Genomic DNA, 13,655 nt, shown 5'->3' on the forward strand with positions numbered 1-13,655 from the left:
TCAAAATCAAGGCGCTGTGCTCTTGCTCTCGCTGTCTCCTTGCAAGGTCTCTGCTCCGGACAACCGCTAAGAGGCATCTACGTCGTAATCGTTGAACATGAAAATCAAGCCGCTTGGTTGCATCTTTTCTTTGGCATAATTTTACTTCTCACATGCTGCTTGAATTATGAGCCAAATGTAGAACGAGTTAGACAGCGAAAACTCACACTTTGTGGAACGTCACGCATTGGCTCGGTGTCTGACACTAACTTGGTTTCTTGGTTTCAGTGGTGTGTAGGTTTTGAAACTTGGGCCAAAAGCTTAAAGCTGCCATGTTTCCACTCGGTTTCGAACCGAGGACCTTTCACGTGTTAGGCGAACGTGATAACCACTACACTATGGAAACAACAGACGTACATTTCTTTCCTTAACCTAAGGAAATTTTATGTAGTCTGCCAATTGTCAGTGGCTCATCCTCTCACTGAATCAAATGAGAAATACCAGCAGCTGGCCTCTTTTGCAATGTCGTTATATCCAATGGCTAGCATTGGTTCTTTCTTCAGACGACTTTAATCAAGCACCTGGATACTGACTTCACCACTATCAAATAACTTCCACAGAAAATTTAGAAACACAAAGAGCAACTGCTCTTTTCGTAGCCCAAGAATTCACAAGACCGGAAAACCGCTAAGAAGCATCTACGTCGAGAAAATTGAATATCAAAATCAAGGCGCTTGGTTGCGTCTTTTCTTTTGCATAATTTTATTTCTCACATGCTGTTTGGTTTCTGAGCCAAATGTAGAACTATTCAGACAGTGAAAACAGACACTTTGTGGAACGTCACACATTGGGTCGGTGTGTGAGGAATAAGAGTGCTACAGAGCACTTTGGCGAAATGGGCCGTGAAGACAAAATGCCTAGCCAGGTCTGACCTGAAGGGGTACTTGTGAGTATTTCTGTATGACAGAGCGCAAAGCACTATTGTGGGGGGGTCCCTGGTGGTCTAGTGGTCAGGATTTGGCGCTCTCACCGCCACAGCCCGGGTTCGATTCCCGGTCAGGGAACTCCAGGGGCGTCTGCTTGGGATTCTTTTTTTTTTTTTGTCTTTCCCCCCACTTCCCATTGTGACCCTTTTGGCTAGCTTCTGACTTTTGTGACCTAACCGATGTCCTCCCAGCATTCCCAGTGTAGTTGTGCCCTCAGCTTACTTCTCACTCTTCAGTTTTTCACTCCTGGCCACTAAAACGAGCAACAGGGCATTTTCAAGTCAGCTGCACGACAGCACAGACGTTCCACCTGCATGGGAGAACACAGCGCATTCAGCACGCAGACAGGTCCTATGCGGCCTCTCACAAGAAGGCAGAACGAGTCACGCTGATGTTTTGTTGACGGCGGGACTCTTCATGTTCACGTCTCGTAGGGTGATGGGCTTCTATGCCTCAAGAAGACAGCACCCAGCGTGGGGCTCCAACCCACGACTCTGAGATTAAGAGTCTCATGCTCTACCGACTGAGCTAGCCAGGCCAAGACACAGACGCGAGACCTCAGGACCGGCAACTTTCTGATCTGGTTCTTCTCTGAGAAATGCCTTCTGACTCTGAACCCCATAAAGCACAGCGGTGCTCTTGCTCTCGCCGTCTCCTTGCAAGGTCTATGCTCCGGACAACTGCTAAGAGGCATCTACGTCGTAATCGTTGAACATCAAAATCAAGGCGCTGTGCTCTTGCTCTCGCTGTCTCCTTGCAAGGTCTCTGCTCCGGACAACCGCTAAGAGGCATCTACGTCGTAATCGTTGAACATGAAAATCAAGCCGCTTGGTTGCATCTTTTCTTTGGCATAATTTTACTTCTCACATGCTGCTTGAATTATGAGCCAAATGTAGAACGAGTTAGACAGCGAAAACTCACACTTTGTGGAACGTCACGCATTGGCTCGGTGTCTGACACTAACTTGGTTTCTTGGTTTCAGTGGTGTGTAGGTTTTGAAACTTGGGCCAAAAGCTTAAAGCTGCCATGTTTCCACTCGGTTTCGAACCGAGGACCTTTCGCGTGTTAGGCGAACGTGATAACCACTACACTATGGAAACAACAGACGTACATTTCTTTCCTTAACCTAAGGAAATTTTATGTAGTCTGCCAATTGTCAGTGGCTCATCCTCTCACTGAATCAAATGAGAAATACCAGCAGCTGGCCTCTTTTGCAATGCCGTTATATCCAATGGCTAGCATTGGTTCTTTCTTCAGACGACTTTAATCAAGCACCTGGATACTGACTTCACCAGTATCAAATAACTTCCACAGAAGATTTAGAAACACAAAGAGCAACTGCTCTTTTCGTAGCCCAAGAATTCACAAGACCGGAAAACCGCTAAGAAGCATCTACGTCGAGAAGATTGAATATCAAAATCAAGGCGCTTGGTTGCGTCTTTTCTTTTGCATAATTTTATTTCTCACATGCTGTTTGGATTCTGAGCCAAATGTAGAACTATTCAGACAGTGAAAACAGACACTTTGTGGAACGTCACACATTGGGTCGGTGTGTGTGGAATAAGAGTGCTACAGAGCACTTTGGCGAAATGTGCCGTGAAGACAAAATGCCTAGCCAGGTCTGACCTGAAGGGGTACTTGTGAGTATTTTTGTATGACAGAGCGCAAAGCACCATTGTGGGGGGGTCCCTGGTGGTCTAGTGGTCAGGATTTGGCGCTCTCACCGCCACGGCCCGGGTTCAATTCCCGGTCAGGGAACTCCAGGGGCGTCAGCTTGGGATTCTTTTTTTTTTTTTTTGTCTTTCCCCCCACTTCCCATTGTGACCCTTTTGGCTAGCTTCTGACTTTTGTGACCTAACCGATGTCCTCCCAGCATTCCCAGTGTAGTTGTGCCCTCAGCTTACTTCTCACTCTTCATTTTTTCACTCCTGGCCACTAAAACAAGCAACAGGGCATTTTCAAGTCAGCTGCAAGACAGCACAGACGTTCCACCTGCATGGGAGAACACAGCGCATTCAGCACGCAGACAGGTCCTATGCGGCCTCTCACAAGAAGGCAGAACGAGTCACGCTGATGTTTTGTTGACGGCGGGACTCTTCATGTTCACATCTCGTAGGGTGATGGGCTTCTATGCCTCAAGAAGACAGCACCCAGCGTGGGGCTCCAACCCACGACTCTGAGATTAAGAGTCTCATGCTCTACCGACTGAGCTAGCCGGGCCAAGACACAGACGCGAGACCTCAGGACCGGCAACTTTCTGATCTGGTTCTTCTCTGAGAAATGCCTTCTGACTCTGAACCCCATAAAGCACAGCGGTGCTCTTGCTCTCGCCGTCTCCTTGCAAGGTCTATGCTCCGGACAACTGCTAAGAGGCATCTACGTCGTAATCGTTGAACATCAAAATCAAGGCGCTGTGCTCTTGCTCTCGCTGTCTCCTTGCAAGGTCTCTGCTCCGGACAACCGCTAAGAGGCATCTACGTCGTAATCGTTGAACATGAAAATCAAGCCGCTTGGTTGCATCTTTTCTTTGGCATAATTTTACTTCTCACATGCTGCTTGAATTATGAGCCAAATGTAGAACGAGTTAGACAGCGAAAACTCACACTTTGTGGAACGTCACGCATTGGCTCGGTGTCTGACACTAACTTGGTTTCTTGGTTTCAGTGGTGTGTAGGTTTTGAAACTTGGGCCAAAAGCTTAAAGCTGCCATGTTTCCACTCGGTTTCGAACCGAGGACCTTTCGCGTGTTAGGCGAACGTGATAACCACTACACTATGGAAACAACAGACGTACATTTCTTTCCTTAACCTAAGGAAATTTTATGTAGTCTGCCAATTGTCAGTGGCTCATCCTCTCACTGAATCAAATGAGAAATACCAGCAGCTGGCCTCTTTTGCAATGTCGTTATATCCAATGGCTAGCATTGGTTCTTTCTTCAGACGACTTTAATCAAGCACCTGGATACTGACTTCACCACTATCAAATAACTTCCACAGAAGATTTAGAAACACAAAGAGCAACTGCTCTTTTCGTAGCCCAAGAATTCACAAGACCGGAAAACCGCTAAGAAGCATCTACGTCGAGAAGATTGAATATCAAAATCAAGGCGCTTGGTTGCGTCTTTTCTTTTGCATAATTTTATTTCTCACATGCTGTTTGGATTCTGAGCCAAATGTAGAACTATTCAGACAGTGAAAACAGACACTTTGTGGAACGTCACACATTGGGTCGGTGTGTGAGGAATAAGAGTGCTACAGACCACTTTGGCGAAATGGGCCGTGAAGACAAAATGCCTAGCCAGGTCTGACCTGAAGGGGTACTTGTGAGTATTTCTGTATGACAGAGCGCAAAGCACTATTGTGGGGAGGTCCCTAGTGGTCTAGTGGTCAGGATTTGGCGCTCTCACCGCCACGGCCCGGGTTCGATTCCCGGTCAGGGAACTCCAGGGGCGTCTGCTTGGGATTCTTTTTTTTTTTTTTTGTCTTTCCCCCCACTTCCCATTGTGACCCTTTTGGCTAGCTTCTGACTTTTGTGACCTAACCGATGTCCTCCCAGCATTCCCAGTGTAGTTGTGCCCTCAGCTTACTTCTCACTCTTCAGTTTTTCACTCCTGGCCACTAAAACGAGCAACAGGGCATTTTCAAGTCAGCTGCACGACAGCACAGACGTTCCACCTGCATGGGAGAACACAGCGCATTCAGCACGCAGACAGGTCCTATGCGGCCTCTCACAAGAAGGCAGAACGAGTCACGCTGATGTTTTGTTGACGGCGGGACTCTTCATGTTCACGTCTCGTAGGGTGATGGGCTTCTATGCCTCAAGAAGACAGCACCCAGCGTGGGGCTCCAACCCACGACTCTGAGATTAAGAGTCTCATGCTCTACCGACTGAGCTAGCCGGGCCAAGACACAGACGCGAGACCTCAGGACCGGCAACTTTCTGATCTGGTTCTTCTCTGAGAAATGCCTTCTGACTCTGAACCCCATAAAGCACAGCGGTGCTCTTGCTCTCGCCGTCTCCTTGCAAGGTCTATGCTCCGGACAACTGCTAAGAGGCATCTACGTCGTAATCGTTGAACATCAAAATCAAGGCGCTGTGCTCTTGCTCTCGCTGTCTCCTTGCAAGGTCTCTGCTCCGGACAACCGCTAAGAGGCATCTACGTCGTAATCGTTGAACATGAAAATCAAGCCGCTTGGTTGCATCTTTTCTTTGGCATAATTTTACTTCTCACATGCTGCTTGAATTATGAGCCAAATGTAGAACGAGTTAGACAGCGAAAACTCACACTTTGTGGAACGTCACGCATTGGCTCGGTGTCTGACACTAACTTGGTTTCTTGGTTTCAGTGGTGTGTAGGTTTTGAAACTTGGGCCAAAAGCTTAAAGCTGCCATGTTTCCACTCGGTTTCGAACCGAGGACCTTTCGCGTGTTAGGCGAACGTGATAACCACTACACTATGGAAACAACAGACGTGCATTTCTTTCCTTAACCTAAGGAAATTTTATGTAGTCTGCCAATTGTCAGTGGCTCATCCTCTCACTGAATCAAATGAGAAATAGCAGCAGCTGGCCTCTTTTGCAATGCCGTTATATCCAATGGCTAGCATTGGTTCTTTCTTCAGACGACTTTAATCAAGCACCTGGATACTGACTTCACCACTATCAAATAACTTCCACAGAAGATTTAGAAACACAAAGAGCAACTGCTCTTTTCGTAGCCCAAGAATTCACAAGACCGGAAAACCGCTAAGAAGCATCTACGTCGAGAAGATTGAATATCAAAATCAAGGCGCTTGGTTGCGTCTTTTCTTTTGCATAATTTTATTTCTCACATGCTGTTTGGATTCTGAGCCAAATGTAGAACTATTCAGACAGTGAAAACAAACACTTTGTGGAACGTCACACATTGGGTCGGTGTGTGAGGAATAAGAGTGCTACGGAGAACTTTGGCGAAATGTGCCGTGAAAACAAAATGCCTAGCCAGGTCTGACCTGAAGGGGTACTTGTGAGTATTTTTGTATGACAGAGCGCAAAGCACTATTGTGGGGGGGGTCCCTGGTGGTCTAGTGGTCAGGATTTGGCACTCTCACCGCCACAGCCCAGGTTCAATTCCCGGTCAGGGAACTCCAGGGGTGTCAGCTTGGGATACTTTTTTTTTTTTTTGTCTTTCCCCCCACTTCCCATTGTGACCCTTTTGGCTAGCTTCTGACTTTTGTGACCTAACCGATGTCCTCCCAGCATTCCCAGTGTAGTTGTGCCCTCAGCTTACTTCTCACTCTTCATTTTTTCACTCCTGGCCACTAAAACAAGCAACAGGGCATTTTCAAGTCAGCTGCACGACAGCACAGACGTTCCACCTGCATGGGAGAACACAGCGCATTCAGCACGCAGACAGGTCCTATGCGGCCTCTCACAAGAAGGCAGAACGAGTCACGCTGATGTTTTGTTGACGGCGGGACTTTTCATGTTCACGTCTCGGAGGGTGATGGGCTTCTATGCCTCAAGAAGACAGCACCCAGCGTGGGGCTCCAACCCACGACTCTGAGATTAAGAGTCTCATGCTCTACCGACTGAGCTAGCCGGGCCAAGACACAGACGCGAGACCTCAGGACCGGCAACTTTCTGATCTGGTTCTTCTCTGAGAAATGCCTTCTGACTCTGAACCCCATAAAGCACAGCGGTGCTCTTGCTCTCGCCGTCTCCTTGCAAGGTCTATGCTCCGGACAACTGCTAAGAGGCATCTACGTCGTAATCGTTGAACATCAAAATCAAGGCGCTGTGCTCTTGCTCTCGCTGTCTCCTTGCAAGGTCTCTGCTCCGGACAACCGCTAAGAGGCATCTACGTCGTAATCGTTGAACATGAAAATCAAGCCGCTTGGTTGCATCTTTTCTTTGGCATAATTTTACTTCTCACATGCTGCTTGAATTATGAGCCAAATGTAGAACGAGTTAGACAGCGAAAACTCACACTTTGTGGAACGTCACGCATTGGCTCGGTGTCTGACACTAACTTGGTTTCTTGGTTTCAGTGGTGTGTAGGTTTTGAAACTTGGGCCAAAAGCTTAAAGCTGCCATGTTTCCACTCGGTTTCGAACCGAGGACCTTTCGCGTGTTAGGCGAACGTGATAACCACTACACTATCGAAACAACAGACGTGCATTTCTTTCCTTAACCTAAGGAAATTTTATGTAGTCTGCCAATTGTCAGTGGCTCATCCTCTCACTGAATCAAATGAGAAATAGCAGCAGCTGGCCTCTTTTGCAATGCCGTTATATCCAATGGCTAGCATTGGTTCTTTCTTCAGACGACTTTAATCAAGCACCTGGATACTGACTTCACCACTATCAAATAACTTCCACAGAAGATTTAGAAACACAAAGAGCAACTGCTCTTTTCGTAGCCCAAGAATTCACAAGACCGGAAAACCGCTAAGAAGCATCTACGTCGAGAAGATTGAATATCAAAATCAAGGCGCTTGGTTGCGTCTTTTCTTTTGCATAATTTTATTTCTCACATGCTGTTTGGATTCTGAGCCAAATGTAGAACTATTCAGACAGTGAAAACAGACACTTTGTGGAACGTCACACATTGGGTCGGTGTGTGAGGAATAAGAGTGCTACGGAGAACTTTGGCGAAATGTGCCGTGAAAACAAAATGCCTAGCCAGGTCTGACCTGAAGGGGTACTTGTGAGTATTTTTGTATGACAGAGCGCAAAGCACTATTGTGGGGGGGGTCCCTGGTGGTCTAGTGGTCAGGATTTGGCACTCTCACCGCCACAGCCCAGGTTCAATTCCCGGTCAGGGAACTCCAGGGGTGTCAGCTTGGGATACTTTTTTTTTTTTTTGTCTTTCCCCCCACTTCCCATTGTGACCCTTTTGGCTAGCTTCTGACTTTTGTGACCTAACCGATGTCCTCCCAGCATTCCCAGTGTAGTTGTGCCCTCAGCTTACTTCTCACTCTTCATTTTTTCACTCCTGGCCACTAAAACAAGCAACAGGGCATTTTCAAGTCAGCTGCACGACAGCACAGACGTTCCACCTGCATGGGAGAACACAGCGCATTCAGCACGCAGACAGGTCCTATGCGGCCTCTCACAAGAAGGCAGAACGAGTCACGCTGATGTTTTGTTGACGGCGGGACTTTTCATGTTCACGTCTCGGAGGGTGATGGGCTTCTATGCCTCAAGAAGACAGCACCCAGCGTGGGGCTCCAACCCACGACTCTGAGATTAAGAGTCTCATGCTCTACCGACTGAGCTAGCCGGGCCAAGACACAGACGCGAGACCTCAGGACCGGCAACTTTCTGATCTGGTTCTTCTCTGAGAAATGCCTTCTGACTCTGAACCCCATAAAGCACAGCGGTGCTCTTGCTCTCGCCGTCTCCTTGCAAGGTCTATGCTCCGGACAACTGCTAAGAGGCATCTACGTCGTAATCGTTGAACATCAAAATCAAGGCGCTGTGCTCTTGCTCTCGCTGTCTCCTTGCAAGGTCTCTGCTCCGGACAACCGCTAAGAGGCATCTACGTCGTAATCGTTGAACATGAAAATCAAGCCGCTTGGTTGCATCTTTTCTTTGGCATAATTTTACTTCTCACATGCTGCTTGAATTATGAGCCAAATGTAGAACGAGTTAGACAGCGAAAACTCACACTTTGTGGAACGTCACGCATTGGCTCGGTGTCTGACACTAACTTGGTTTCTTGGTTTAAGTGGTGTGTAGGTTTTGAAACTTGGGCCAAAAGCTTAAAGCTGCCATGTTTCCACTCGGTTTCGAACCGAGGACCTTTCGCGTGTTAGGCGAACGTGATAACCACTACACTATGGAAACAACAGACGTACATTTCTTTCCTTAACCTAAGGAAATTTTATGTAGTCTGCCAATTGTCAGTGGCTCATCCTCTCACTGAATCAAATGAGAAATAGCAGCAGCTGGCCTCTTTTGCAATGCCGTTATATCCAATGGCTAGCATTGGTTCTTTCTTCAGACGACTTTAATCAAGCACCTGGATACTGACTTCACCAGTATCAAATAACTTCCACAGAAGATTTAGAAACACAAAGAGCAACTGCTCTTTTCGTAGCCCAAGAATTCACAAGACCGGAAAACCGCTAAGAAGCATCTACGTCGAGAAGATTGAATATCAAAATCAAGGCGCTTGGTTGCGTCTTTTCTTTTGCATAATTTTATTTCTCACATGCTGTTTGGATTCTGAGCCAAATGTAGAACTATTCAGACAGTGAAAACAGACACTTTGTGGAACGTCACACATTGGGTCGGTGTGTGAGGAATAAGAGTGCTACGGAGCACTTTGGCGAAATGTGCCGTGAAAACAAAATGCCTAGCCAGGTCTGACCTGAAGGGGTACTTGTGAGTATTTTTGTATGACAGAGCGCAAAGCACTATTGTGGGGGGGGTCCCTGGTGGTCTAGTGGTCAGGATTTGGCGCTCTCACCGCCACAGCCCGGGTTCAATTCCCAGTCAGGGAACTCCAGGGGTGTCAGCTTGGGATACTTTTTTTTTTTTTTGTCTTTCCCCCCACTTCCCATTGTGACCCTTTTGGCTAGCTTCTGACTTTTGTGACCTAACCGATGTCCTCCCAGCATTCCCAGTGTAGTTGTGCCCTCAGCTTACTTCTCACTCTTCATTTTTTCACTCCTGGCCACTAAAACAAGCAACAGGGCATTTTCAAGTCAGCTGCACGACAGCACAGACGTTCCACCTGCATGGGAGAACACAGCGCATTCAGCACGCAGACAGGTCCTATGCGGCCTCTCACAAGAAGGCAGAACGAGTCACGCTGATGTTTTGTTGACGGCGGGACTTTTCATGTTCACGTCTCGGAGGGTGATGGGCTTCTATGCCTCAAGAAGACAGCACCCAGCGTGGGGCTCCAACCCACAACTCTGAGATTAAGAGTCTCATGCTCTATCGACTGAGCTAGCCGGGCCAAGACACAGACGCGAGACCTCAGGACCGGCAACTTTCTGATCTGGTTCTTCTCTGAGAAATGCCTTCTGACTCTGAACCCCATAAAGCACAGCGGTGCTCTTGCTCTCGCCGTCTCCTTGCAAGGTCTATGCTCCGGACAACTGCTAAGAGGCATCTACGTCGTAATCGTTGAACATCAAAATCAAGGCGCTGTGCTCTTGCTCTCGCTGTCTCCTTGCAAGGTCTCTGCTCCGGACAACCGCTAAGAGGCATCTACGTCGTAATCGTTGAACATGAAAATCAAGCCGCTTGGTTGCATCTTTTCTTTGGCATAATTTTACTTCTCACATGCTGCTTGAATTATGAGCCAAATGTAGAACGAGTTAGACAGCGAAAACTCACACTTTGTGGAACGTCACGCATTGGCTCGGTGTCTGACACTAACTTGGTTTCTTGGTTTCAGTGGTGTGTAGGTTTTGAAACTTGGGCCAAAAGCTTAAAGCTGCCATGTTTCCACTCGGTTTCGAACCGAGGACCTTTCGCGTGTTAGGCGAACGTGATAACCACTACACTATGGAAACAACAGACGTGCATTTCTTTCCTTAACCTAAGGAAATTTTATGTAGTCTGCCAATTGTCAGTGGCTCATCCTCTCACTGAATCAAATGAGAAATAGCAGCAGCTGGCCTCTTTTGCAATGCCGTTATATCCAATGGCTAGCATTGGTTCTTTCTTCAGACGACTTTAATCAAGCACCTGGATACTGACTTCACCACTATCAAATAACTTCCACAGAAGATTTAGAAACACAAAGAGCAACTGCTCTTTTCGTAGCCCAAGAATTCACAAGACCGGAAAACCGCTAAGAAGCATCTACGTCGAGAAGATTGAATATCAAAATCAAGGCGCTTGGTTGCGTCTTTTCTTTTGCATAATTTTATTTCTCACATGCTGTTTGGATTCTGAGCCAAATGTAGAACTATTCAGACAGTGAAAACAGACACTTTGTGGAACGTCACACATTGGGTCGGTGTGTGAGGAATAAGAGTGCTACGGAGCACTTTGGCGAAATGTGCCGTGAAAACAAAATGCCTAGCCAGGTCTGACCTGAAGGGGTACTTGTGAGTATTTTTGTATGACAGAGCGCAAAGCACTATTGTGGGGGGGGTCCCTGGTGGTCTAGTGGTCAGGATTTGGCGCTCTCACCGCCACAGCCCAGGTTCAATTCCCGGTCAGGGAACTCCAGGGGTGTCAGCTTGGGATACTTTTTTTTTTTTTTTGTCTTTCCCCCCACTTCCCATTGTGACCCTTTTGGCTAGCTTCTGACTTTTGTGACCTAACCGATGTCCTCCCAGCATTCCCAGTGTAGTTGTGCCCTCAGCTTACTTCTCACTCTTCATTTTTTTACTCCTGGCCACTAAAACAAGCAACAGGGCATTTTCAAGTCAGCTGCACGACAGCACAGACGTTCCACCTGCATGGGAGAACACAGCGCATTCAGCACGCAGACAGGTCCTATGCGGCCTCTCACAAGAAGGCAGAACGAGTCACGCTGATGTTTTGTTGACGGCGGGACTCTTCATGTTCACATCTCGTAGGGTGATGGGCTTCTATGCCTCAAGAAGACAGCACCCAGCGTGGGGCTCCAACCCACGACTCTGAGATTAAGAGTCTCATGCTCTACCGACTGAGCTAGCCAGGCCAAGACACAGACGCGAGACCTCAGGACCGGCAACTTTCTGATCTGGTTCTTCTCTGAGAAATGCCTTCTGACTCTGAACCCCATAAAGCACAGCGGTGCTCTTGCTCTCGCCGTCTCCTTGCAAGGTCTATGCTCCGGACAACTGCTAAGAGGCATCTACGTCGTAATCGTTGAACATCAAAATCAAGGCGCTGTGCTCTTGCTCTCGCTGTCTCCTTGCAAGGTCTCTGCTCCGGACAACCGCTAAGAGGCATCTACGTCGTAATCGTTGAACATGAAAATCAAGCCGCTTGGTTGCATCTTTTCTTTGGCATAATTTTACTTCTCACATGCTGCTTGAATTATGAGCCAAATGTAGAACGAGTTAGACAGCGAAAACTCACACTTTGTGGAACGTCACGCATTGGCTCGGTGTCTGACACTAACTTGGTTTCTTGGTTTCAGTGGTGTGTAGGTTTTGAAACTTGGGCCAAAAGCTTAAAGCTGCCATGTTTCCACTCGGTTTCGAACCGAGGACCTTTCGCGTGTTAGGCGAACGTGATAACCACTACACTATGGAAACAACAGACGTACATTTCTTTCCTTAACCTAAGGAAATTTTATGTAGTCTGCCAATTGTCAGTGGCTCATCCTCTCACTGAATCAAATGAGAAATACCAGCAGCTGGCCTCTTATGCAATGTCGTTATATCCAATGGCTAGCATTGGTTCTTTCTTCAGACGACTTTAATCAAGCACCTGGATACTGACTTCACCACTATCAAATAACTTCCACAGAAGATTTAGAAACACAAAGAGCAACTGCTCTTTTCGTAGCCCAAGAATTCACAAGACCGGAAAACCGCTAAGAAGCATCTACGTCGAGAAGATTGAATATCAAAATCAAGGCGCTTGGTTGCGTCTTTTCTTTTGCATAATTTTATTTCTCACATGCTGTTTGGATTCTGAGCCAAATGTAGAACTATTCAGACAGTGAAAACAGACACTTTGTGGAACGTCACACATTGGGTCGGTGTGTGAGGAATAAGAGTGCTACAGAGCACTTTGGCGAAATGGGCCGTGAAGACAAAATGCCTAGCCAGGTCTGACCTGAAGGGGTACTTGTGAGTATTTCTGTATGACAGAGCGCAAAGCACTATTGTGGGGAGGTCCCTGGTGGTCTAGTGGTCAGGATTTGGCGCTCTCACCGCCACGGCCCGGGTTCGATTCCCGGTCAGGGAACTCCAGGGGCGTCTGCTTGGGATTCTTTTTTTTTTTTTTTGTCTTTCCCCCCACTTCCCATTGTGACCCTTTTGGCTAGCTTCTGACTTTTGTGACCTAACCGATGTCCTCCCAGCATTCCCAGTGTAGTTGTGCCCTCAGCTTACTTCTCACTCTTCAGTTTTTCACTCCTGGCCACTAAAACGAGCAACAGGGCATTTTCAAGTCAGCTGCACGACAGCACAGACGTTCCACCTGCATGGGAGAACACAGCGCATTCAGCACGCAGACAGGTCCTATGCGGCCTCTCACAAGAAGGCAGAACGAGTCACGCTGATGTTTTGTTGACGGCGGGACTCTTCATGTTCACGTCTCGTAGGGTGATGGGCTTCTATGCCTCAAGAAGACAGCACCCAGCGTGGGGCTCCAACCCACGACTCTGAGATTAAGAGTCTCATGCTCTACCGACTGAGCTAGCCGGGCCAAGACACAGACGCGAGACCTCAGGACCGGCAACTTTCTGATCTGGTTCTTCTCTGAGAAATGCCTTCTGACTCTGAACCCCATAAAGCACAGCGGTGCTCTTGCTCTCGCCGTCTCCTTGCAAGGTCTATGCTCCGGACAACTGCTAAGAGGCATCTACGTCGTAATCGTTGAACATCAAAATCAAGGCGCTGTGCTCTTGCTCTCGCTGTCTCCTTGCAAGGTCTCTGCTCCGGACAACCGCTAAGAGGCATCTACGTCGTAATCGTTGAACATGAAAATCAAGCCGCTTGGTTGCATCTTTTCTTTGGCATAATTTTACTTCTCACATGCTGCTTGAATTATGAGCCAAATGTAGAACGAGTTAGACAGCGAAA

General features: G+C 47.6%; 10 non-coding genes across 10 annotated transcripts; 2 read left to right on the forward strand and 8 right to left on the reverse strand.

Moving 5' to 3' along the window:
* Positions 1-312: 312 nt before the first annotated feature.
* On the reverse strand, positions 313-385 carry trnav-aac (transfer RNA valine (anticodon AAC)). The gene has a single exon. It is a non-coding gene; the product is annotated as a tRNA-Val (tRNA).
* Positions 386-1,992: 1,607 nt separating this feature from the next.
* On the reverse strand, positions 1,993-2,065 carry trnav-aac (transfer RNA valine (anticodon AAC)). Its single transcript has one exon. It is a non-coding gene; the product is annotated as a tRNA-Val (tRNA).
* Positions 2,066-2,651: 586 nt separating this feature from the next.
* Positions 2,652-2,723, forward strand: trnae-cuc (transfer RNA glutamic acid (anticodon CUC)). The gene has a single exon. It is a non-coding gene; the product is annotated as a tRNA-Glu (tRNA).
* A 951-nt stretch (positions 2,724-3,674) lies between these two features.
* trnav-aac (transfer RNA valine (anticodon AAC)) lies at positions 3,675-3,747 on the reverse strand. The gene has a single exon. It is a non-coding gene; the product is annotated as a tRNA-Val (tRNA).
* Positions 3,748-5,356: 1,609 nt separating this feature from the next.
* On the reverse strand, positions 5,357-5,429 carry trnav-aac (transfer RNA valine (anticodon AAC)). The gene has a single exon. It is a non-coding gene; the product is annotated as a tRNA-Val (tRNA).
* Positions 5,430-7,038: 1,609 nt separating this feature from the next.
* Positions 7,039-7,111, reverse strand: trnav-aac (transfer RNA valine (anticodon AAC)). Its single transcript has one exon. It is a non-coding gene; the product is annotated as a tRNA-Val (tRNA).
* A 1,609-nt stretch (positions 7,112-8,720) lies between these two features.
* Positions 8,721-8,793, reverse strand: trnav-aac (transfer RNA valine (anticodon AAC)). Its single transcript has one exon. It is a non-coding gene; the product is annotated as a tRNA-Val (tRNA).
* A 1,609-nt stretch (positions 8,794-10,402) lies between these two features.
* Positions 10,403-10,475, reverse strand: trnav-aac (transfer RNA valine (anticodon AAC)). Its single transcript has one exon. It is a non-coding gene; the product is annotated as a tRNA-Val (tRNA).
* Positions 10,476-12,085: 1,610 nt separating this feature from the next.
* Positions 12,086-12,158, reverse strand: trnav-aac (transfer RNA valine (anticodon AAC)). Its single transcript has one exon. It is a non-coding gene; the product is annotated as a tRNA-Val (tRNA).
* Positions 12,159-12,744: 586 nt separating this feature from the next.
* trnae-cuc (transfer RNA glutamic acid (anticodon CUC)) lies at positions 12,745-12,816 on the forward strand. The gene has a single exon. It is a non-coding gene; the product is annotated as a tRNA-Glu (tRNA).
* Positions 12,817-13,655: the final 839 nt, after the last annotated feature.

This window comes from Brienomyrus brachyistius, chromosome 5, assembly GCF_023856365.1.
Source record: "Brienomyrus brachyistius isolate T26 chromosome 5, BBRACH_0.4, whole genome shotgun sequence".
NCBI classification, from domain to species: domain Eukaryota; kingdom Metazoa; phylum Chordata; class Actinopteri; order Osteoglossiformes; family Mormyridae; genus Brienomyrus; species Brienomyrus brachyistius.